The following is a 23,363-nucleotide window of genomic DNA, read 5'->3' as shown; positions in this document are numbered from 1 at the left end:
TCTGTGAGTGTGTGTGTGTATATAGAGCTGCCTGCCTGCGTACATACATATGTAGTTAATTTGCGCTACAATGCACCTTTGCTGCTGCTGCTGCTGGTCTAACAACTTGCTCTGTCGCACGCTGTCTTCCTCTCCATCTCCCTCTCCCTCTCGCTCTCTCTCTCACTCTATTTAAGCATGTGTGTGCGCATCTTTGCCACTAAGTGGCGCAAAGAGCTCGTGTGGCACCGCTAACAGCTACTAAAAACTCAATTACCAGTCAACTCATTTTCCAGCACACACACCCACACACACACACACACACACTAGCACCTACACACACTTGCAATTAACCACACACACGAGTGTGGCCATGCTTTTTGGCTGTAAATTGAATTCCTGCCCGACAAATCTAAAGTATTTAAATTCCATTAGAAACAGTTAGATTCTCCAAGGGAATTAAAGTGCGACGTACGAACGTGAGCAACTCTTAAAGATTGTTCACAAAATTCAATTATTTCATTTTCATTTTCATAATAATTCATAAATGTTTGTGTGGGTGTGTGTGAGAGAGAGAGAGAGAGGAGAGAGAGTAAGAGTGAGCTAGTCAAAATGTTCTTTAATATGAATTTGTGCTTGAGCTTTAAAGCAAAGTTAAAAAGTTTTGATTGAAGCTAATATTATATAAGATTATCCTGGTAGAGGACTGTATGGCTTTACTTAAATGGATTCGAATTGAAATTAGTTGTGTGAGTAAGCGAAATGAATATAGGTTTTTTTGTGAATAAAGAGAAAGAGAGAGAGAGAGAGAGAGAGAAGCATATACAAAGGCAGTTATAGAAAGGTAGTTATAGAAAGATATGCATAGGCAGTTTCTAAAAAATTTTAAAATTTTTATTTTAATTTCAGAAAAATGTAAAAAGAAAATACAAAGAAAATCTTAATTTTTTTTTTATTACAAAAAAAATAAATAAAATAAGTTCAAAGTTTATTTCATTTTATTTTATTAAAATACAATGGTATTTATTTGACAAAAATAATACTTTAAAAAATCCAAAATATTTCATTTTAATTGATTTTTTTTTTTTTTGTATATTAAATGCCAAAAAGCCTCAATAGATATAATTTTTTGTTTGATAAAATGCTTTAAAATGTAAAAACGAATTTTCACGAATATTCTAAACTAATTTATAATATTAATTGAATGTGTGAGAGAGAGAGAGAGAGAGAGGAGAGAGCGAGCTAGGCAGAGAGGAATGGAGCATTGTTGCTGCTAAATTATGAATGCAATGCACTTCGCATGCTGGCGAAAAACTTTGCAGTTCTCACGTATTATGCAGGCAGAGAGAGAGAGAGAGAGAGAGAGAGGGAGCTGGCTGTAGATGAGAGTGTTAGAGGCAGCTTAACAGGTGAGCAGGTGAGCAGGTGAGCAGGTGGGTGATGCTGGCCATCATCAGGCAAAGCCAAATAGCAGCTGACACAATGTACGTTTCACCTTTTGCCGTGCGTTGCCGCTAACTAATTGCGTATTAGCGCAGACGCCCAGTTTTGGGTGGGCGGTGGACTGCCACGCCCACTGCCAGAGCAGGTGTGCGGGCGGTATTTAAAATATGTTGGCTAAAGTTTAGCTAAAGTAATATGTGCCCGAGGCTGAAATGCAATTGCAAAAGAGCTGACCCACACGCAGGGCGTGCAGAGCGTGTGTGTGCGTGTGTGTGTGTGTGTGTCCGTGTACCTCGCTACCGCCCCCAATTTGGGCAAGTTGCTGCTGGCATATTTTGGGCAACATTTTGTGCGCACATTAATTTATGCAAATAGTTGAAAAATATTAATGGCTGGCAGCTGCCCGAGCTCTGGCAGCCAGATGTTTGTTTGGGCCAAGCTCTCGCCCGAGGCGAAACTGTTTGCAGCAAAGTTTAAACACTAAATTGAACCGGGAGCAACGGCAGCAGCAACAGCAGCAGCAGCAGCAACCAGTTGCCGGCGTCGTCCCCATTTTTGCGACATTTGAATTATATATTTATATCTTTGGCAAAAAGTTGAACAATTTCCGTTACATTATGGCGGCTAAAAGCCAATAAGCCAAAATATAACCAAATGCGCAGCAAACTAAATGCCATGCACGCACGCACACACACACACACACACACACACGCGTTCCCTCTTCTTCTCTCCCTCTCACTGTCTCGCACAAGAAATAAACTTATGGCACACTTCCGCCAATAGTCGAAAACATTTTATTTCATTCCATTTGAATTCGTTTTACATTTGCCCTCTCACTCGCACTTAGGCTGAGCTAATCCTCTGCCTCCCTCTTTCTCGCCCTCTCTCTGTCTCTCTCTCTCTCTCTCTCAAAGCATTCCCGTCGAGTATGAAAATTAAAATGAAACACATAACGGATATGCTACAGAAATCGCCCGACTGCCCTTAACTTTACAGTTAGCATAAAAACAAAATAAGTGTGAGCATCGCTCGAGGGCATGCCCGACTGTTGAATACTCGTTACAGACCTGAAAAAGCTATTAATGTATAGGAATTGTTTGAAATCTGATTTCTGATGATAATGGGAATACCTTAAAGGTCATCTAACCAATGAAACTATGAAATATATAGTTTAATGCGCTGGACTATTTAATGTAAGATTTGAGTTTATCTATAGAAAATCAGACCAATCTAGCGATACATATGGATCTGTGGATCTATCATCCCGTGGTCCCGATAAATCTTTAAGAGGCTATGAGTCCTTCTGCAGATTGAGAGGATCACAAGAATCTTTAAGTGTCATTCTCTCTATCGAGAATTAGATCTATCTAGCTATAAATAGAGATCTGTGGATTTATAAATAACATTTCCAATTTCTTCAGTAAGACTTTCAATGCATCGATCCCTATGGATACAAAATATCTGAAGCCAATATGCTCGCCTCTCATATTTTGAACAAGCATACAAATTCAAATATATTTATACACATTCATATATATATATATATATATATATATATATATATATACAACAACTTTTGCCATTCTGCTGTTGCCTTTTTGTATTTTGCAGCGCAGCATGGAGTAAATCAAGTAAAAAAAATTTTGTAGCGGGAGTTTGCGGAAAATGGGAATTTCCGTCGTCGTCGAACGATTTCCATAAGAAAAAAAGTCAGAAGAAGTTACCAAAATAATAAAAACAGTTCAGTTTAACGATGAATGGTCAATAACAAGGCCAACACTAATAGCTTCATTAGCCAAAACAGCACACACACAAACACACACCCACGCAGCCTTAACGGCAGTCAAGCATGGTCAGTTATGTGCCTTGTATACCCTGTAATTACACGAAAGTGGCCGGATAGGATATAAAGGCGGTGCTTTCTCATATAAATAAACTGGATTTATTTTTTAGCCTCTTATCTCTAAAGCATCCCTTTAACATTAAATAATTTTCTTTAATATTGATTTTATTTTTTTTTACCCATTTTTTTTTAAACATATATTATTTTTTACTTCAATAAAAATTTTTTTTTATACCTTATATTTATTGGACTTATTTTTCTTATATACATAGCATCTAACAGTTAAGTCATATGATAGAGTATCATTTCGTCGAATCAACTTTTCTTAGCTTCAACCCCATAATTTCCACATAGAATCCATTTTCCCACACCTTTTCTACTGCTTCCCCGCATTTACAGAGTGTCTGCCCGTTGAGCAATTCATTTCTCTTCGCCCACATGCAAATTTTTATGCATCCTGTTTGTCCATCAACACAAATCTAAAATCGAACAGTTCGTTAGTAAATTTTTCCATTTATGCGAAAACACGTTCCATTCCATATTCCAACATTTTTTCGCCCAATTTTCCCCCGCACTTTTTGCTGTTATTTTTGCACTCAAAGTCAATATGGCTCGAATATGCATACGGAATGCCACTGATTTGTTGAATTAGCCGTTGCATGCAGTCAGCACAACAACAAAAAAGAAAGGAAAAAATCTCACCCTCCCATAAATCGCTAATCCGAAATTGTAAAAACCGCGAATATTGCCAAAATTTTGTTTCATAAATCGCAGATATTCCATGTAATTTACATTTAAGTACTATTTGGGCACTCAAATAAAGCTGCAATCATTTATCGACAATTTTCGTAATCGACGCTACTAATTTGCCCTCTCGACTGAATGCGTTTACCAACACTCGCCAATTGGCATTCGAATGTGCGGAACTAGAAAACACATAGCTTTACTTATATGGATGTTATAGAAGTTCTGTCTACACACAAGCAAACATATATATCCAATATGCAGTATTTGTTTTGGCTCCCTCACAGAGACCCTCTCACCATGTAAAAGGAAATTAACAACTATGTAGGACTTTTGATAGCAGGAGTACGGATAGACTAAACACTACTTTATAAACGCATATATGAATACAAGAAATGCTTCTTTCTGAATGGAATTGTGGCTGAGAAATGATATCATAGCATGTCATACCCTGTAAAAATTACTAGATTAAATATATGTATATGTATACATATTAGACATGGTTCTATTAGATATATCCATGAGTTTCATCAAAAAGTCTTTTATATTTTAATCAACTTTATGCCAATTATACCCTCTATGTATTCGTCAATTTAAAGGGTATTCAAATTACAACTGCTTGCTGCCGTACTTAGTGCTGCTATATTCGATACTGAGCACAAAGTACTCGATACTTTTAGCGGCTGAGCGGCTTAAAAGCTCAATAAAGCGAATATTGTTTGATTTTTTTCGCATTTTGTTTTTCTTTTCCTTTGGCATTGTTCAACAGTTTTCAGCTACTATATATAGATAATATATATATATATATATATATATTTCTATGTGTATATGCATTCCTATTCGCCAGAGAGGGGGTGGGGGCGTGGCCTGTCAATTGTTCTCATTCCTTTATTTCTTCTTTTTCTCTTTTTGCAAATAATTTTGTGGGCCAAAATTTCAATAAAAATAAGTTGGCAACGAAAATGGAAATAGAAATAAAATCCGTTTCTTTTTTTTTGGCAACTAGATTTAGTGCAGATGTATGCGCACATACATATACAGGCAATTACCTAAATCCCCGGCTTAAAATTGGATTCCATTTAAAAGCGAATTTTAGATTTAAAAATAGTTAAAGTGCATTGAATATTTGAAATAAATATTTAAATTTGGCAAAAACTGTCAAATTAATGAATTGGAGTAAAATTTACGCCTGTTAAATTTGAATTCCGTAGAATTCAAAATTGACGTCACAGCATTTCATTCGCCTCTATCACTTTACCACTCTCGCTCTCTGTCTCTCTCTCTCTGCTTACAACCGAAGTGCATCTACTTTCTCGCTCGCAACAACAATAGGCTGCGACCTACAATTAAACTACATCTACTTTCTCGCTCCCTCACACAACAGCAAGCTCCCAGCAAGCATTTGGAAGACTGTTTTAACAGAAATCGTCTTGATGAGTCTTCTTTGAGTCCCCTTGACGATTAAAAAACGACTAATCTCCCGGGCGATCGAAAGAAGACTCATAAATGACCCATCCATATGCTCAAAGTATGATTACTTTAAAATACAAAAACGAAATGCAAAGCAATCGCCAAATGAGCATGCAGGTGATTAAAATATGATCATTGCTTGGTTTTGCTTTGTTCCTATGCAATCATATTCTGCTCGCTTGGCTGATCGAAAATCGATTCTTATCTAAGCTTATATCTAAGTTAAACGGTACTTTTTCTTAAGCACAAGCCGAAATGTGCAAATTTTGTCATTCGAGCGTGAAAGTGCAAGTGAAGTGCAAGTGCGAAGTGTATACAAATAAATTATATCAATTATATCAAATACAAATAAAAAGGTGATTATGTCAGTCAAACAATTACGTCGAGTGGCCAAAAGAGAAGCTTATAAACTATTATTTTGTTAGAGCTGCGATCAAAAAAGTTTTTTCGGACAAGGTAGCTTCCGAATACAGCTGGAAGGGGACGAAAATTAAACCATCAGCAGAAAGGTGTTACATTATAGCCGTAATAAAAGTATGTATTATTTTGGAAAATATTTATAATATTTTTTATTAATTAATATTTTCCCATTTAGATATTGCTAATGAAAAATTTACATGCACGGATAAGGATTTAAATACGGTGCTACAAAAGCATTTTGTCCATGCCAATGACAAACTGGCAAAGCGTAAGCGCTTAGAATAATATAAAACATACTTTCTATTTCTGTTACTATTTTTGTTATTTTTTGTTTTGAATTTCTATATTTTGTTTTGTATCAATTAACTTTTTTTTTGCTGTTATTTTTTAAGAAAATATATATATATTAAATTAAATTTATATCAAGAAAAAAATTCTTTTCATTGCAAATTATTGAAAATTTCAATCGAATATGAGTCAAAAAATGATTAAATTATGACTCGTGGAAGACTTTTTCATGATTAAAAGATGATTCGTGGAAGACACTTTTATGATTAAAAGATGACTCGTGGAAGACTCTTTTATGATTAAAAATAAGAGTCATAAGCGACTCATCAAGAAGAGTCGCGGGTAGGGTACCATTTTCTCCCGACAGAACAGTCTTTTATGATCAGAAAATAAGCGCACATATGACTGTTTTCAATCATCGCGCGAGTCTTTTAAGACTAACTTATGCTCTGTTAAACGCAAAAATGCTTGCTGGGCTCACTCAACTACTTACAACACACATACATACATAGAAGGGACATCTCAAACTTCATACGTGCTCGGGTCCCTTTTAGAGTCGATCAATCAAACGATTGTGCCTCCACATCATTTGAAGTCGAGCGTTCGAGCGAGAAGGCACAATTGTTTTGCTTACTCTCTGCACTCTGAAATCCATTTACACGACACATACATGTAAATACGAATATGTATATGTAGGAGTATATTTGGGCATATGGAGAAGTATGCATGCATGTGTTGAACGAAAGCACACAGAACATAGTAATCAATTAAATATATATTAATAGTCAACCATTTCATGTATTTTGCTGCAATCAACCAGTATTTATTTAGTTAGTTTAGTTTATTTAGCCAATGAGCTGCACTATATTCAATGCAGCTCATTAAATTCGAATATTAACAACAAAAAAGAAAAACAATGACGTCAGAGCAGTTGTCTGCTTTCTCGCTCTCGCTCTCGCACAGGCAACTATTTACAACTTGACGAAAGCTCACGGATCTGCTGCTCTGTCTTAAGTTGATACAGTCAGTGTGACCAGCTCGCACGATAGCTAGAATACTAATTAACTAGGAGCAGCACCAGCTGTTCGCTCTCCCTCTCCGGCTCCATCTTTACCCTCTTCTAATTTCTTTTCAGTATTTACTTACCGTTTACAACTAATTGTTTAGCATGTCAAACATTTCGTTAATAATTCGGGCATCTGCCTAAAATAAAATAAATGATTAATTACATTAAAGATAAAAGTAAATTAAATCAGGGTATACAAATAAAGTGCAAAGTGTGTGAAAAGTGAAGCAAATTCGCGACAAGTACGAAAAATTAGCTGACCCCCATGGCCCTTCTTCAATTTCCTTTTTTTATGCCAATTACTTTTTTAATTGCGACACTTTCAAAAATCAAGAAAAAAAGTTCATCAATGTGTGCAAAAAGTGAAAAGCCTTTTGCGAAAAATGTGAGTGCCAGCCGTTGCTAATTGAAGTTCAATGGAAAAATGACCAAAAGTTAATGATGACATTTCGCCGGCAGAAAAAAATAGCAAAACACAATACGTAAAGCAGCACAAATAGGAATGGAAACGAAAGAGTATAAGAGGTAGGCGTTAATAAAATTGCGTTTGCCCCGCGGCATTTTAGCTAAAATGAAAGCGTCAAATGTATTATTTAAAATTCCAGCCGAGTAAGCGTGCAAAAAAAATAAAATAATGAAAAAAAAAGCCAAACAGAAAAAAGAAGAAAAAAAATATGAGTGGAGGGGACAAGAATTGAAATGCTCACGAAATTGTGCACGCGGTAGACAGTAGCAAATGGCAAGGGTAAAAGGGAAAGAGTGAGAGAGAAAGAGATTGATTGCATGGCAAAAAGAAAACAAGAATTAACTGTCAAGAGCGACGAGTCGCGAGCTTAATACCCTGTAAATAGCTATGTGGTTAGTTAATTACGAAATGTATGTATATATATATTTAAATTGTTCCATTATTATTAAATATAGCTAACAATATATATATGTACATACATATATAATATGGTTTTAGGTGAGTTTGCTATGCATTACATATAATGTGTCTGTACAGCATGCCTGCTACTAGTGTACTTCAAGAAGAAGGGAAGCATTCGGTAAGAAGAGCATCAAAGAGTATCAAAGAGCAGCAAACGGTGTTAAAGAAAAAAACCTCTCTGTCTGCTTATAGCAGTAGCGGGTTTTGTTGTTGTTGTTAATGCTGCTGCTATAACTGTTGTTGTTGTTGTTCTTGTTGCTTTGGTCGAACATCGACAGATTTTTGGAGCTAAGAACATGGGAAACATGCCAAACAAGCAGCTGCTGCGGCTGAGGCTGTTGCTGCTGCTGCCAAATGTGGGTCACCTGAATGCGTAGCTTTCAATTTTTATAACGTTAACGAAAAGACTCAAAAGAAAAAAAAAAAGCAGAATCAAAATCAACAGCTTCCAAGCTGTTTGTTGTTATTGCTGTTTCGCATTGTTGCTTCGCTTAATTTACACTGTGCTACACGCTTGCTTTGTGCTTAACATGGCTGTAGATCAGCATTTTGTGCTTAAGTTTGTCGCCTCCGCACAAATTTGATTGACAAGAGCGGCGGCAGCATGCTGTCTCGCTCTTGCACCATTGTATTGCGCGGCTAGTAATTGCCGCACTTCAGACACTCTGAAGCGCGTACACACGCACACACACACGCACGCAAAATACACTAGACAACACAACAAGTAGAAAACACTTGAGCTGCAGGCGTTGAGGCTGTTGTGTGACGAGTCAAGTGCACAAAGCGGACTAAACAAAGTGCTATAAAAACAGACACACACACATACACATATACACATTTGAAGAGGCAGGCAGGCAGGCACTCACACAGACATGCCAATTAACTATTGATACGCTTCTTCTTCTGCTTCTTCTTTGTACTAATCCATCAAACATTTGTCTATATATTGATATTCTATGGCAGCAAAAATGAAAGTTGCCTGGCTAGAAATAAATAACATGTAGAAGAAGAAGCAGCAGATTGGGAATAAACTCATAAATCGTGTTGAACAGATTTTCATGCTGCCGGCTGCTACCTGATCTTCAGGTGAAAAGAAGTTAATGCCAAAAAGCAAAAAAGAAAAAAAAAAAATATTTTGTTTTTTCTGCAATATCATGCGAATGTCGCAGACGTTATTTGGCTAAAGTGAGAGCAAAATCTGAAGCGCAGTCTGGAGTCGAGTGTGTGCGTGTTCGTGTGTGTGCGTGGTGCTAATGAAGGCACCTGCTGACAACCTACTGACACTTTGACCGATTTTTCGCATACTAAATATAGTAATTTTGTCATTATGGTTTATTATGCGCCTTTCGCTCTTTTGTCGACTCATTCAATTTCACACAGATACACACATGAATATGAAGACATATACAGCTACACCTGTGTTGCGCTCTACACCTGTGCTAAACAAGAAGAAGACGAACTGGAAGAGACAAAATGTGGTGCGTGCTCATTTGCTCGTTGCATTCTTCACACCTTTAATTAGTTGCGTTCTTTTTGTTAGTTTTCAATTTATGTGGCATAAAAAAAGATCGTGCGAAATATGCAAAAGTAACCTACATTAATGACTAGGAAAAAGTACAGTTGAGCTTGGTTAAGACGGAGAAATGAGTGTGAACTGAATACTTTGGCGTATCGAATTGTAAATTATATGTGGAACTTGTAGAGGAGTCAGGAAAAAGCACAATGAAGACCAAGAAATGAGATCAAATTTTTTGAGTACTAAATAGGATATTTTAAGGGGAATTTATAGGCGAATAAGTTGAGGTATACAAAATATCATATTAATTAATTTATAATAATATTAATAATTAAATAATTATCCATATTTAATAATTAATATTCATAATTAATTTTTAGCAGATTAATTCATTAATCTGGCAAGTTTGGGTAACCTCTAAATTTAGTAATCTCAGGATTTGGTAATCTAGAATCAATTTTAGTTTATATCATAATTTCTTCGACTCTATATCTATTTTACTACTTGGAACTATTTATCTATGCTCTACAGACTTTAAAAGTAAGTTTTTAATCTTAATCTAAAATCAATTTTGTACTCTCATTAGCTTAAAAACCATATGGCAATAAATATATGTATATAACTGTCTAGAGCATACGCTTATCTCATTAAAAAGCTTTCAGATTCAAATGCAGTTCATTCATCCCAAAATCTTAATAGCTCTGATTATTAATTATTATATAAAAATTTTTATTATATAATATTTTATGCTAAAATTATGCAAATATCTAGAGCTATTCAAAAAATCTAATTTAAAAACACTTTATAAATAGACAAGAATTCTTTTATCTATATTCGATCGACTGTCGAAGTGGTACAAAAATAAAAGAAAAAGTAGTTTAAATACACATATTTGATAGAGAACTTTAGCTTGTTCTTGATGAAATTCTATCAATGGGTAACATTTTTTTGATGACCCATTTAACGGTTGCGAGTTAACGCTATGTTCTAATTCCTATTCCTATTGTCAAAGAATCTAACATGGAACTGGTTTCTTGAAATGATTTCCCGCTTTTATTTTCTGTTTATTTATTTTTTAGTGTTTTCGGAATTCGGTTCTGGTGCTAAGCATATGCTAATGGCTGTTGCTCTTTGGTATTGCGGTCAAAGTTATTAACTAAAGTGGCATTTGGTTAGCTCGACCAGAACTGTAAATAAGCCAATGAGCATGTGAATGAATGTGTGTATTGAGCGAATGATAGAATGAATGATTGCTGCAGCTTGAATTTTCAGCTTGAGCTGCATAACGCAATTGTGCGGGGTTTTGACCAAAAACTTGGCCCAATTTGTTGCTCATTAGGCGTAAAACTTAATGCACAACAATCATGACCAAATAGACGAAGAAGAAGAAGAAGAAGTAGCAAATGGAGATGATGAAGAAGAAGAGGAGAAGCAATACACGCATATTACTCATGCGTATAATTGAGCCATCATTCGTGTGACCTTTGGTATTTAATGTTTTATGCTTCTTTATTTTGGTTTTGTTTGGGGCTGGGCGCTCTGTCATAAATAGAGCATTAATTGGGGGCCATGTGCAATGGCGGTCAAATGCGGCGTATACTTAATTCTGTGCCGCAACAACAACAACAACAACAAAACAAAAGTTGCACGCCCATAAATAAGTTACAAGATTTTTACATTTAGATGTTATACGAGTTTACTCTTTCTTTTTACGATCCAAACTTTGCAATGCGCTCTGCGTGCGTGTGTGTGCGTGTGTCTGTGGACTGTGTGTTAATGGGGTATATAGGTTGCGAATGTTTGTTTGGAGGCTAAATAATTGGTGAAGATTAGATATTTAACAGAAAATGGAAATGAACAAAGTATTTAAGATTTTGTGTCACGCTTCGCATGAGAATTTATACATATACATATATACATTCGAATTAGAATTTATGTCCACAATTTTCGGCAGTTAACAATGACGATGAACTTCTTTTAAGATCTGTTAAGATAGACTTAAATAGGAATGCAAATTGGATTACTCACAATAGCCAAAAGTCGAACTTTGAGAGTTAGAGATGGAAGGACGTAAGTTTGATATGCATTATTATGACTCGCTATGAGCTAGGGATTAGCTTTGAACAAATCTCAAAGCTTACGGTAAGGATCGAGTCGAAATCAAAGTAAAAACAGTTTGATCAATATTAAAGTATGTCTGAAGCATATATTTCTTAAGATTTAATATATGTATAAGATTAACACTTTGACAGATACAGTTCCTAAGGAGATATATTACGAATTTAGGATTACTTGTTATATCTAAAAATACAATTTTATAAGCAGAGTTTGATGGAAAACTGGGTTCCATGTAGATTTCGACGGAGAAAATATTGTATATTTTTCTAGAGCTTTGACAGGCATAGTTTGATAGGAACCGTTTAAATAGGTATTTGAATTTAACATACTCTACATAACAGATTCAATAGAACTTTGATGTATAATAATAGATAAAGTCTGCATTATATTATCTATATTGACATATATTGAAATATTGTTATTGTTATATCTTTATCTATATATCTCTCTATATCTCTTTGTCTATTGCTACATTTATCTATCTACATCTATCTCTATCTATATCATTGCCATTATCGACATCTCTAGATTTACATCAACATAATCTCAGGGTCTAACACACTCTCAACAAAGCATCGCTTAGTCGCTTACACCCGTCTTATAAATTCAGATTTTCCCATTTTTTTTCTCCCTTTCCCAGTTTGGCTTTTACTAATTTCAGCGCTCGCATAGAAAATGTGTGTGCGTTTTTTGTTCAAGACTTTTGCTGCTGCTGCATACTTTGCAGCGCACACTTTGCGGCTTTCAGGCCACGCCCCCTAGCCGACCGTCCGACCGTCCGACCGCCCGACCGTCCGACCGGCTGCATACGCTCCTCCATTTTTAGCTGCAATAAATCATAATTTGCTACTTTTTCTAATGGATTATGGACAGCACTCGAGCATTTAGCTTGGCATATTGTTGCCGCCGGACATGCTACGAAGGAAGGAAAAGCGCACTCGAGCGCCGATTGAGCCATGAATTTCATGATGTGGCTGGCTAAGTGGATGAGGCAGAAGCACCAGATACTGATGAGAATGATGCGAACGATGATGATGATGATGATGCTAATGATGATGTACGCTGAGAGCTTTTTTTGAATATGTTTTAACTGCACATTTTTGTTTTTTTTTTGTTTTTTGCTCTTTGCTTTTGTTTGTGGCAGCTACAAAATTAATCACATGGCATTTATGTTATCTCTGACTTGCAGTCGTTGGACAACGAAGCTTAATTAATGCTGTTAAAAAATTATTATTATTACAGCTTATTAAATGAGTATCTTACAGCTATATATAGATAGAGATATATATATATATATTTAACAAAAACTACGGCAATTACAATTACAATGATTAATTGTATTTAGCTGTTTGGAATTTCAATTTGTTTATTGTGCTGCTGAGCCCTTTGATGGATTGTGAAAGTGATTGCATAAAAATGTGATAAAGAAGCATCACTAAAATTGAAAAAATTTATTGTCATATATATATATATATATGTATTAAATAAATATGTAAAAATAGTGGAAATCCCGACTTGAAGCTACCCTGAACAGTTGTGGAAAACATTATCGTAATTGTATATGTATATTCCGTTAGATATAGGAAATGTTTGACTTGAAGATATCCTGAAAAGTTCCTATAGTAGGCATTATTATAATTAAAATATATACTACATATAGAAAGTGACTAACTAAATGGCATCCTGAACTGAATAGATCTTAGACTCTTTATACTAATATATATTAGACATTAAGGAACCTGTCATATCTTTTATACTCGTGCTAGTTCAGTTATATATAATATACAATATACTCTTTTACATTTTTTCAATAGGTATACATATATCTATGTATATATATATTTAATTGAAATATGTAATGGCACATTGTTATTATTCTTATATAAATATATACATATATTTTGTTCAATGAAATTCGCTTTTTATTATTTTCTTGTACACGTGCCATAAAAAAATAATAAATATTGCTGCAGCGGCAGTACGATTGTTATAAATTAAAAATTAAAAATCAATTGTAGCGAATGAAAAAAAAATATTATGGCAGATATGCAAGAGGAGCGGGAAAAAATCGGAACAGAAAACAAACAACTCATGAGCTGCGTTTAAATCGGCTTAATAACATAATTTAGTGTGGAATAATCGTTGTTGTTGTTGTTAAGTAGCGAAGGTCGTGTGTTGGGTTGATGTAGAGCAAAAGGTTACGGTAGCAGCAGCAGCAGCAGTAGTTGGAGTAGTAGCAGTAGTAGTAGCAGGAGTAGTAAGAGTAGTAGTAGCAGGAGTAGCAGGAGTAGTAAGTAGTGACAGCAGCAGCTGGCTGTGTGTGTGTGTATGTGTGTTTGGCATAAAAAATGTATGTGGCACATGTGTTTCCCCACTGGCTAAGCATAAATTCCCCAATGACCTATTACCCCATGTTTTTGTTGGTCGAACAACTACAACAACTATGACAGCCAAGTGGCAAATGTGTCAAGAGTTCAAAGTCATGCGCCCACAATAAAAAGTTCGAACCGAATCGGTTCAAGGGGTTCGAATAAGGGTTAAGCCATCGTGTGTCTGACAGCATAATATTAACACAGATGCGCATGAATTATTTTGTGCTTATATATATACATATAAATAAAATATAAATATATATATATATGTATTGTTGGACTTGAGCATTAGCATTACGTCTAGAAAAAATTTATATGTATATAAATTAAATTAAAAATGCCAGCATGCAACGATAGAAGAAGCAGAAGAAGCTGAAGTAGTTAAAAAAATATCAAATTAAAACAAAGCTGGCAAAAAAAATGTTTATTAATAAATGTGCAATGAACAAAGTAAAATATTTCACTCCCATGATTTCACAACTTAATTTTTTTTCTTCTCTTGCTGTTGTTGTTGTTTTTGTTGTTGTTGCTTCTGGCTTTGGCTTTGGCTTGGCTGGCAAACTATTTGAGCTTTGCGCGTCGACTAAAAAGTTCCCATGACATGTGGCACGTTGACTGTTGACGCTCGAGTGTGTGTGTGTTTGTTTGTCATGTTTGCCAGCCAAGTTGGCCACAAGTCAACGTCAGCAGCAGCAGCAGCAGCAGCAGCAGCAACAGCTATTGCTTTAGCTTTGGCTCTTTTTGGCGTCTTCTCAGCTTGGCGCCCGGGCACATCAAAAACTTAGATGCTTTCAAATTAACCTGTGAGTGTATGTGTATGTGTGTGTGTGTGTGTGTATGTGTGCCCAAAAAGTGCGCAACCAAACGTACTTTCATTGCTGCCACTGACGTGCAACACGTCAACATTTTGTGCTGCAATCTGCCTCAGCAACAGCAACAGCAACAGCTGCTTCTTGCACCTTTTTTATTATGACCAACTAGAATTTTGATGAAAACTATGCAAAAGCACGGCAATTTGATGCTCGCTCAAGCAGCGACAAAGAGAGTTGATTGGCTTGCCGTCTATGGAAGTTGGAAAGTTAAGATTGGCAATATGTCTAAACGATACATATATTCTTAGATGAAGACTTGAAGGACACGACATTCAGTTGGTATGTTGTTCTGTTGTTCTGTTCTAGAAGTAGATCTATGCATGATGTGATCTACCCTTCATTGAACTATTTTTTCAATATTTTTAGTATTTTTTCAGTACTTGGTACGTGGTATTTTCAGTATTTTTTCAGTATTTTCCCCAGTATTTTGCAGTATTTTTTCAGTATTTTTCTTTTTCAATGCGTACTTTTTTTTGAATGCGTATTTGGCAGTCAGCAATGCCCAACCGCAATGTGTTTATCTGTTCACATTTGTTTGCATTTTAATAAAACCAAATTTTGTCTGCTCTTCGCGTGAAATAAATCTCCGAAATTTCATATGAAATGCACTTGAAATAAGAAACATAGTTGAGATGCAATTTGAATCTTGATTAGAATGAACTTTTTCTACGAAATTTCATTTAATATATATCTAAATATATATCTGAATTTCTATAAGGGAAAATTGCTAATGTATTGTGGCTTTCAGCTGGAATTTCTGTGAAACTCTTGATACAATATGTTATTGTTGAGATTTATAAGACATTCATCGTATAAATGAAATAAATATTTATAGATTTCACATTCTTCTTGTCCTCTACTAAGAATTATTGGCTCGCCTTTCACTCTAATCAAGTGAAATTATATAGAGTTTCTCAAATTATGTAGAGTAGGTCAATTGCATTGTCTTAAGCAAGGATTGAGTTAGCTATAAAATGTTATCGATATAACGTCGATTAACCTCCGAGTCGTTTGATTAGACTTAGCTTGGCTTAGCTGATTGTTTTTGCTGAGTTCCTTTAGAAATCAATCTGATTTGTATTTGCTTTTTTATGAACTCAGATTTGTTGATATCTGTGCTTAGACAATGAGCTAAGGCCCGAAGACTTTGTGCATTGCATAAGCAGCTAGATAAACTGGCGCATAACAAAACTTATGGCAAATGTGCACGCCACGCTATTAAAAGCTGCTGCATTTTAATTAATCAAGTTAACAAACAGCAGCAGCATCGAATGCAACAGCAGCAGCAGCAGCAGCAATATCAAATGCAACAACAGCAGAGGCAGCTGCTGGCTGCCACGTTCATCTGTCAACAACAATGCGCGCCACAAATTAATTACATGGCACTCAGCGAGCGGCGGGTGGTAAACCCAAAAAGCCAACATCCAAAACCATAAAATCCAACAACAACAACAACAATATGGAGCCACCCACACACCCAGAAAAAAAAAATAAAAATAAAATAAGAATATATAATTCAGATTGTCAGTGCATCGTCATTGTTCAATGCAAAAGCTGGAAGTTTTTTGTTTGCATATGCGAGGCATGCGATTGCTAAATTAGATTTTGCCTAATTATGGCATTGGAAATGCAATAAAAGATGCAGAAGATGACGAAGAAAACAGCCAAAGCGACAGCCAGAAACAGCCAGAAAAAGACAGCCAGAAACAGGCATAAGCTGGCGTAGCAAAACTTTGCCAAGCAAATAAACGAAATAAATAAAACAAATGCTCTAATGGGGAGTGCTCGACGTACAGATACCCAGAACTTGGTGACAAATTGCTGTTTTTACATAAGAAATGAGACTGCCTTAGATTAGGGTATGCACGACTAGGAGATGATGGGAAAATTTACAAAGTTTCTGTGTCTAATGTGCTAACTTCGATGTCTTGATTTTTTGGGGTATGGTAGTCAATATGGAGACTATCAAAATTTGCTTTTTATTCAGTACGAGAATGAGAATAGCACTCGAATTATATTTGTAAATTCTATTTTAAACATCGATATTTATCGATAGTTAAGAATCAATTGAAATATCGAAAACAACTATTAAAGTTATTTTGCGTGTTATAAAGACGAATATAAATTCTAAATTACAAGACATGATCTTTAGTGCTTCTCGAGATCGACGCGTTTATTTAAACAGACAGCGAGATAGATTGAGTAAATGATTTTTCTTTCCTGGTTACATTCCAGACTCAGTTCTGCATCCAATATGAGGCCATGCCTCTTCAAGCCTATATATTTGCATAAAAATATACCCCATATCAATTGATGTTGGGTATAATGAGAAACAACAAACAGAACTTCAGCCCAAGACGTGGCAACGTGGCAAGTTAAAAGTTGCTGCAACTTGGAGCTGCAGAGACTTCTTCGGCTGCTGCTGCTGCTTTTGGTTTGGGCGCCAGCTGCACTTAATAATAATTAAATAATTTTCGCCAATTATATACGCTGAGACGTTCTCTATACATAGACATATACAACTACCAGAGCTATCTAAGTGGGGCTCAATCTCTGCAGCTGTGTGTGTGTGTGTGTATATGTGCGTGTTCTGTCTGTGTGTGTGCTAATAAATAGAATTGCGTTTAATTAACAAAACGAAAATTGTTGCCTGCCGTTGAAGTTGTTGCAAAAACTTGCTCCATTTGCCTGCTGCCCAAGAGGCAAAGACAAAGACGACGACGACGACGGCGACGATAGCAACTGCAACAGTAGCAACAGCATCTTCTTCTTGCTATTTAACTTGGCTCGCAATAATGGAAGTTGACAAGACAAAGAGAAGACAGGAAAGAAAAAAAAAAAAAAAAAAAAAGCACAAAAAACACAAGAAAATACTGCACAAAACGGTGATATTAAAAGTCTAGGCCTATATATCCATTCAGACTGTCATCTTTGATTAGCAGCCGCACGAATACTTGTGCCAAATGCAATCTATATTCATTTTGCATTCTCATTCTCATTTTCATTCTCGTCTCCATCATTTTCATTTTCATTTTTGATTACAAATTATATGCACTTGGGCAAGGCCCAAGTGGCATATGTGATTTTTTTTTATCTATTTCCCAATGTGCTCGAAACATTTGTTAGCATTTGTGAAGGTAAGTCTCATAAGTCTCTCATAAGTCTACTAACTAAACCAGTAGTTGAATTTCTATATAGACAGGTTCATACACCCCTATCTTTATATAGGAATGCTTTTAAATCAGTCTCTGTATTATGAAAAGCCCTGAAAATATATATTTGATATATGATATATGAGATGCCTTAAAGATGAATGTTTTAAAAATCGTGTTTAAGGATCGATATTATATATCAATGTATTGATTTAAGATGAATGTTATAAAAATCGATAAATAATATCGATCAATCAATCCTCTAGGAGGACAGGCACATACATATACCCAAAGTCTCATTAATATACTTTGGAATCCGGTTATAAGGACTCCGCTTATAGAGTCCGTAGTAAAATTCTGGTACTAATAACCAGATGCTACTGTAGTCAATGCAAACATTACATCTTAATATATTATACTGCCTGGATTGTCCTTTGAAATATGTATATGTGAAGTCGATAAATATGGATCTGTTAATGTTCTCACACTTGAAATCAGTCTAGCAAAAGCTGAGTAGTTTCTAAGGCTTGAGTCGTATAATCAGTTATTATATTTTATATTTACTTAAAATCAGATTTGATACTATAATTTAATATATGTTAAATATACATTAATTTAATATTTATATATTAGATAGTTGCAATCATGACATATATCTCTATACAGCTCTCTATAATCGTGCTCATCCTAGCCAAACAATTGAACAATTATGCTCTTCACATGTTTAACTCCAACTTGTTTGCTGCTCGTTGTAGATATTATGACATAGTCTCGAGACTCGATTTAGCTCTCTATTTATAACAGGTTCACATGAAATTTTGAGCATCTAGATGGCATTTCATAATATTTTACGATATATATGTATATGTGTATAAGTATATGAGCCATTGTATTAGCTGATTTGCGTATTAGATAGAAAGTCTTAGGAGTTTGCAGCAATTGCAGCTTTTGACCTATGCTAGACTGTGACCAGGCTAGACTGGTTATTATGTCATGCAGGCGGCTAACAGCTGAGTCTCTTTGGTCAGCTGGCATTTTGGCTAAATGCAAGTGGCCAAGCCTAGGCCACGTTTTGGCCATAAGCTAGAGGTGGGCAAATAAAAAAATGCTGTAAAGATACTCGTGCGAGTGCTCAAATTACAGATGAGCCCGCTATCTAGCGGTTGTGCAGAGTTGCAGTTGGAGTTGAAGCTGGAGTTGGAGTTGGAGTTGGAGTTAGAGTTGATTAATGTGCAGCAAATTGACTGACTGTCTGGCAATTATTAACTGCAACAGCCATAACAAAAGGAAGTGGGTTGGGAAAGTCGTATACAGAACGCATCTATAATATCGCAGCAGCAGCAGCAGTGGCAGCAACAGCAGTGGCAGTGGCAGTGGCAACTGCAGTGGCTGCAAATGCAGTTGTGCTGTGGCAATTTCTTATTTGCTGAGCTGTGGCTAAACTATGAGCACGTCGTTGCCTTATTTATTTAACCGCAACAACAACCGCAATAAGAACAACGGCAGCAGCAGCAACAGCAGCAACAGTAGCTACAGTCGCAACTGCAACTGCACAAATCTCGCTGGCAGGAGGCTAAATGTAAAATGCTATTTAGAAAGTAACTCAAACGTCAGTGGATATATATTTAGCCCAAGCATTCTCGCTGTCAGCTTAACTCTTGTTAGCCAAGGCGTAGTCGTAGATATATATATACATTTATATATATCTGTGTAATACAGCTAGACAGAGGATATGCCTTGTGTTAATGCTTGCATAAATATGGTTGGGCCATTGTTTGCTTTCTAGCCTTTTCATTATTAAATTCTTTTTGGCTAATATTATGGGAAAAGCCAAGCGGTAGGTTTTAAGTGTTTTGGCTGGGATTTTTGGGCATTGGTTTTGGTTTGACCAAGTAGCTGGCCAAGTGTTCTCTGAGTCGGTTCATTAAAAATCACACAAAAGCTGTTTTAGGAAAAACTCTGCAACCTCTGGCCTCTCTCTCTCTCTCTCTGGTTCTCTGTCTCTCTCTGTCTCACACGTTCTAGCTACTCTATAGTTCTTGGCTTTGCTTAACTGTTTGGTTATGTTTGGCTTTGTAAACTTCTTGACCAAATGTAGCTGAGGCATTTTTAACTTGTTTTCCAGTTACACACATCCGTGTGCGTGTGCCTGCGTGTGGCTGTGTGTGGCTGTGTGTGTGTCTGCGTGTTACTCGTTTCTGCTTGCTGGGCTGCTGCACTTGTTTTTATGCTCGCTCATGGAATTTATTAATAGGGTATATACACTATTGTACTTGGCGGTCATAATTATACTTGATTGGGGTATAAATATATATATATATATATATATATACATAATACAGGTGTAGGTGCAGGTGTACTACTCAAAATCTAATATTACAAATATTAAGCACAAATATCCGCTTGAACTAATCCACAGATTTTTATAAGCTATACTAAAAATTTTGAAAAATTTTTTATATATCAATAGTGACAATTACTATAAAAATTAATAAAAATTAATTTAAAAAATAATTATTTATTTATTAAAAAACAATATGTTTATTTATTTATCATTAATAATTAAATATATATTTTTTTATCCATTATTTTTGTATTATTATTACCAATTTATTTATTGTTATTAATCAATTAAATACATTTTATTCAGCAATTTTATTATTTTTTTATTCTTTAATTTTTTGATTAATTAATTTTATTTTTATTAATTATTTATTTATTAATAGTAATTAACATATGCAACTAAATTCAAGAAAATATATTTGATAATTTTCCATAATAAGCACAACGAGCGAGCATTGCACAGTCAGTAAGACACGCCTGCAATATTCTTACTTGTTTATGTGTTGCTGTTGCTGTTGTTGCGTTGCTCCTTTTCTTTAATTAAAGACAAGTTTTCATTTCATTCTTTTCACCTGTGTGCCTTTAACTATTTCAGCCACACTAAACTTACATTGTTGCCCAAAAAAATACCGAGAGAGAGAACATAATAAAAATTAAATAATGTGTGTGTGTGTTTGTGTGTGTGTGTTGAATGCAGCTGGCAATTGGCAGCAACAGTTGCTGCTTGCCTGAAAATAAATATGCTATCAGCAGCAGCAGCAGCAGCAGCAGCAGCAGCAGCAGCCGTGGCAGCAAAACAAATATCAAATATGCGCATAATATGCAACAATACAAAAAGGATAACACACACATACACACACACATGCACACGCCCTTACATATACATCTACACCTACACATAATTGAAGGCTTGTAAATATTTTTATAGTAATCCGCTTTGTCGACACTCGTCGCCGTGGCAGCGGCTTGAACTGCATTTGCGCCGGACTTTGGTTACGGGCTTTTGGTTACGGGATTTTGGATTTTGGCTGAGTTAGGAGCGAACTCAGCTTCTGTTTTGGCTGTTGTCTAGTAGCTGCCTGCCTGTTTGGCTGTCGCTTTGGCTTGTTTAAAGCAAACCTAATCCTGGCTGAATGCGAGGCTTACCTGTTGATGCGACGTGAGGCAGTGGCACTGGCAGCACTGGCCCTGGCTGTGGCAGCTGTGGCAGCCGTTGTTGCAGCAACGTGTTAGAGCGGAAATGCATAAAACAAAATCAAAATGCGAGCAAATCCATAAACAATTTGGCCGAAAACAATTCGCGTTTGCTTTTAATTTAATTTTGATATGAAATTTTTATTTGGATAATTTTGTTTTCTATATTTTGATTTATTTTCAATTAACTGTATGTATATTTTTTTCTAGTTATTTATTTGCCTCGTTTTCAATTAGTATTGAATTTATTTATTTAAATTTTTTTTTTTTTAATTTGTAAAAATTGTTTTCACGCACTTTTTGCCACTTGCTATGGGCATCCTTGTTTTTTTTTTTCAGTTGTGCCTTTTTTTTTACGTATTGTTTTAGTTATGAAAATATTTCTAGTTGGCTTTGATTTATTTTCATGATTAATTTGTTTTTGATTGAAAATCGAAGTTCCGTTACAACGTACCAAACGCTTGCAGCGCACAAATCGTACTGACTGTCGTCTTGGCGCTTCCAAAAGACTTTTAAGCATGCTGAAAGCAAGAAAGTCCAAGTCCAAGAAGTTCCAAGCCAACTCAGAAAGAAAAGTTGGAAGCTCCCACAGCCGAAAGAGACGCCAACAAACAAAACGTACGAAGACACGACCACATAAATGGTCAAGATGATCATCATTAGCGCCGATGATCATTCTGGCCATCATAATGACGATGATGATCGAGACGAAGCGACGACGCGACGCTGTGTAACCGGCAGACCATCAAGAGCGCAACAAACAGAGCGAGAGAGAGGCAAACAGAGAGCGAGCGAGGGAGAGCGAGAGAGAGTAGATGCGTAAGAGCATGTAAGCCGGCTGCGCATGCGCATGGCTTGTTCGAAACGCTCTCTTAAGCTAAGAGCGGCAATTGCTGCAGACGAAGCTATGGTAAATTCTTCGAGGTCTGAGCAGATGAGCTGCTTGGTTTTAGTTGAGCTGATGCAGGCTGAATACTCTCTTAGTGGTAGAGGATGGATATATATTAATATATGTGCAGACTATATTTACTGCTCCAGATCTAGCATTTTATAGCTAAATTTACATATGATTGATAAGTGAAGAAAGCAAAGCTTTTGATGTTTTTATAGAAGCTGATTTTAAATTTCGTACTTAAATTCCTTATAGATTGAATAATTTACAAACTATTCTAATATTTAACTGTTCTTTTGAGCCAAAAGAATGGCATAATTGAATAAACTTATAGAATATACGTAAATGGTTTGTTTTGCTAATTTTTGCTGTATAATATCTGCATAGAAATTAGATATGTGAATACATAATTAAAGCAAGGGCAATAGCTTCTGAAAAAAAGAGTAGTCTATTATGATGAGTATGATAAGTAAGTCTACAGTATTGTCTATAGTATATGAAAGATATTAGATTAAGATTAGACTATCATTATATTATTATTAAGACTATCAAGAATATTAAGGCATATCAGAATTGATATGGATAGCTAAACATTATAAAGTATCGAAACATAGTCGTGCTAAGTTCACAAAGTTCTATGAACCTGCAAGTAAAACTTTTGCTGATAAACACACTGAGAACATCTGTCTCGAAGTATCTCTACGTACCAGAATAACTTCATTA

At 35.6% G+C, this 23,363-nt stretch overlaps 1 protein-coding gene across 1 annotated transcript in view; it reads right to left on the bottom strand.

The window, feature by feature from the left end:
* Window positions 1–21,906, bottom strand: part of LOC6578558 (serine-rich adhesin for platelets) — a 50,322-nt gene extending 28,416 nt beyond the window's left edge. The window contains exons 1-2 of the mRNA XM_032730314.2: window positions 21,701–21,906; window positions 7,334–7,390 (exon numbers count right to left, since the gene is read on the bottom strand). The gene's annotated coding sequence lies outside the window, so the exon portion shown is untranslated. The remainder of the gene's footprint in view (window positions 1–7,333; window positions 7,391–21,700) is intronic.
* Between the last annotated feature and the right edge of the window lie 1,457 nt (window positions 21,907–23,363).

Source organism: Drosophila mojavensis, unplaced genomic scaffold, assembly GCF_018153725.1.
Source record: "Drosophila mojavensis isolate 15081-1352.22 unplaced genomic scaffold, ASM1815372v1 contig_80, whole genome shotgun sequence".
Classification (NCBI taxonomy): domain Eukaryota; kingdom Metazoa; phylum Arthropoda; class Insecta; order Diptera; family Drosophilidae; genus Drosophila; species Drosophila mojavensis.
This window is presented reverse-complemented; position numbering and strand designations above follow the sequence as displayed.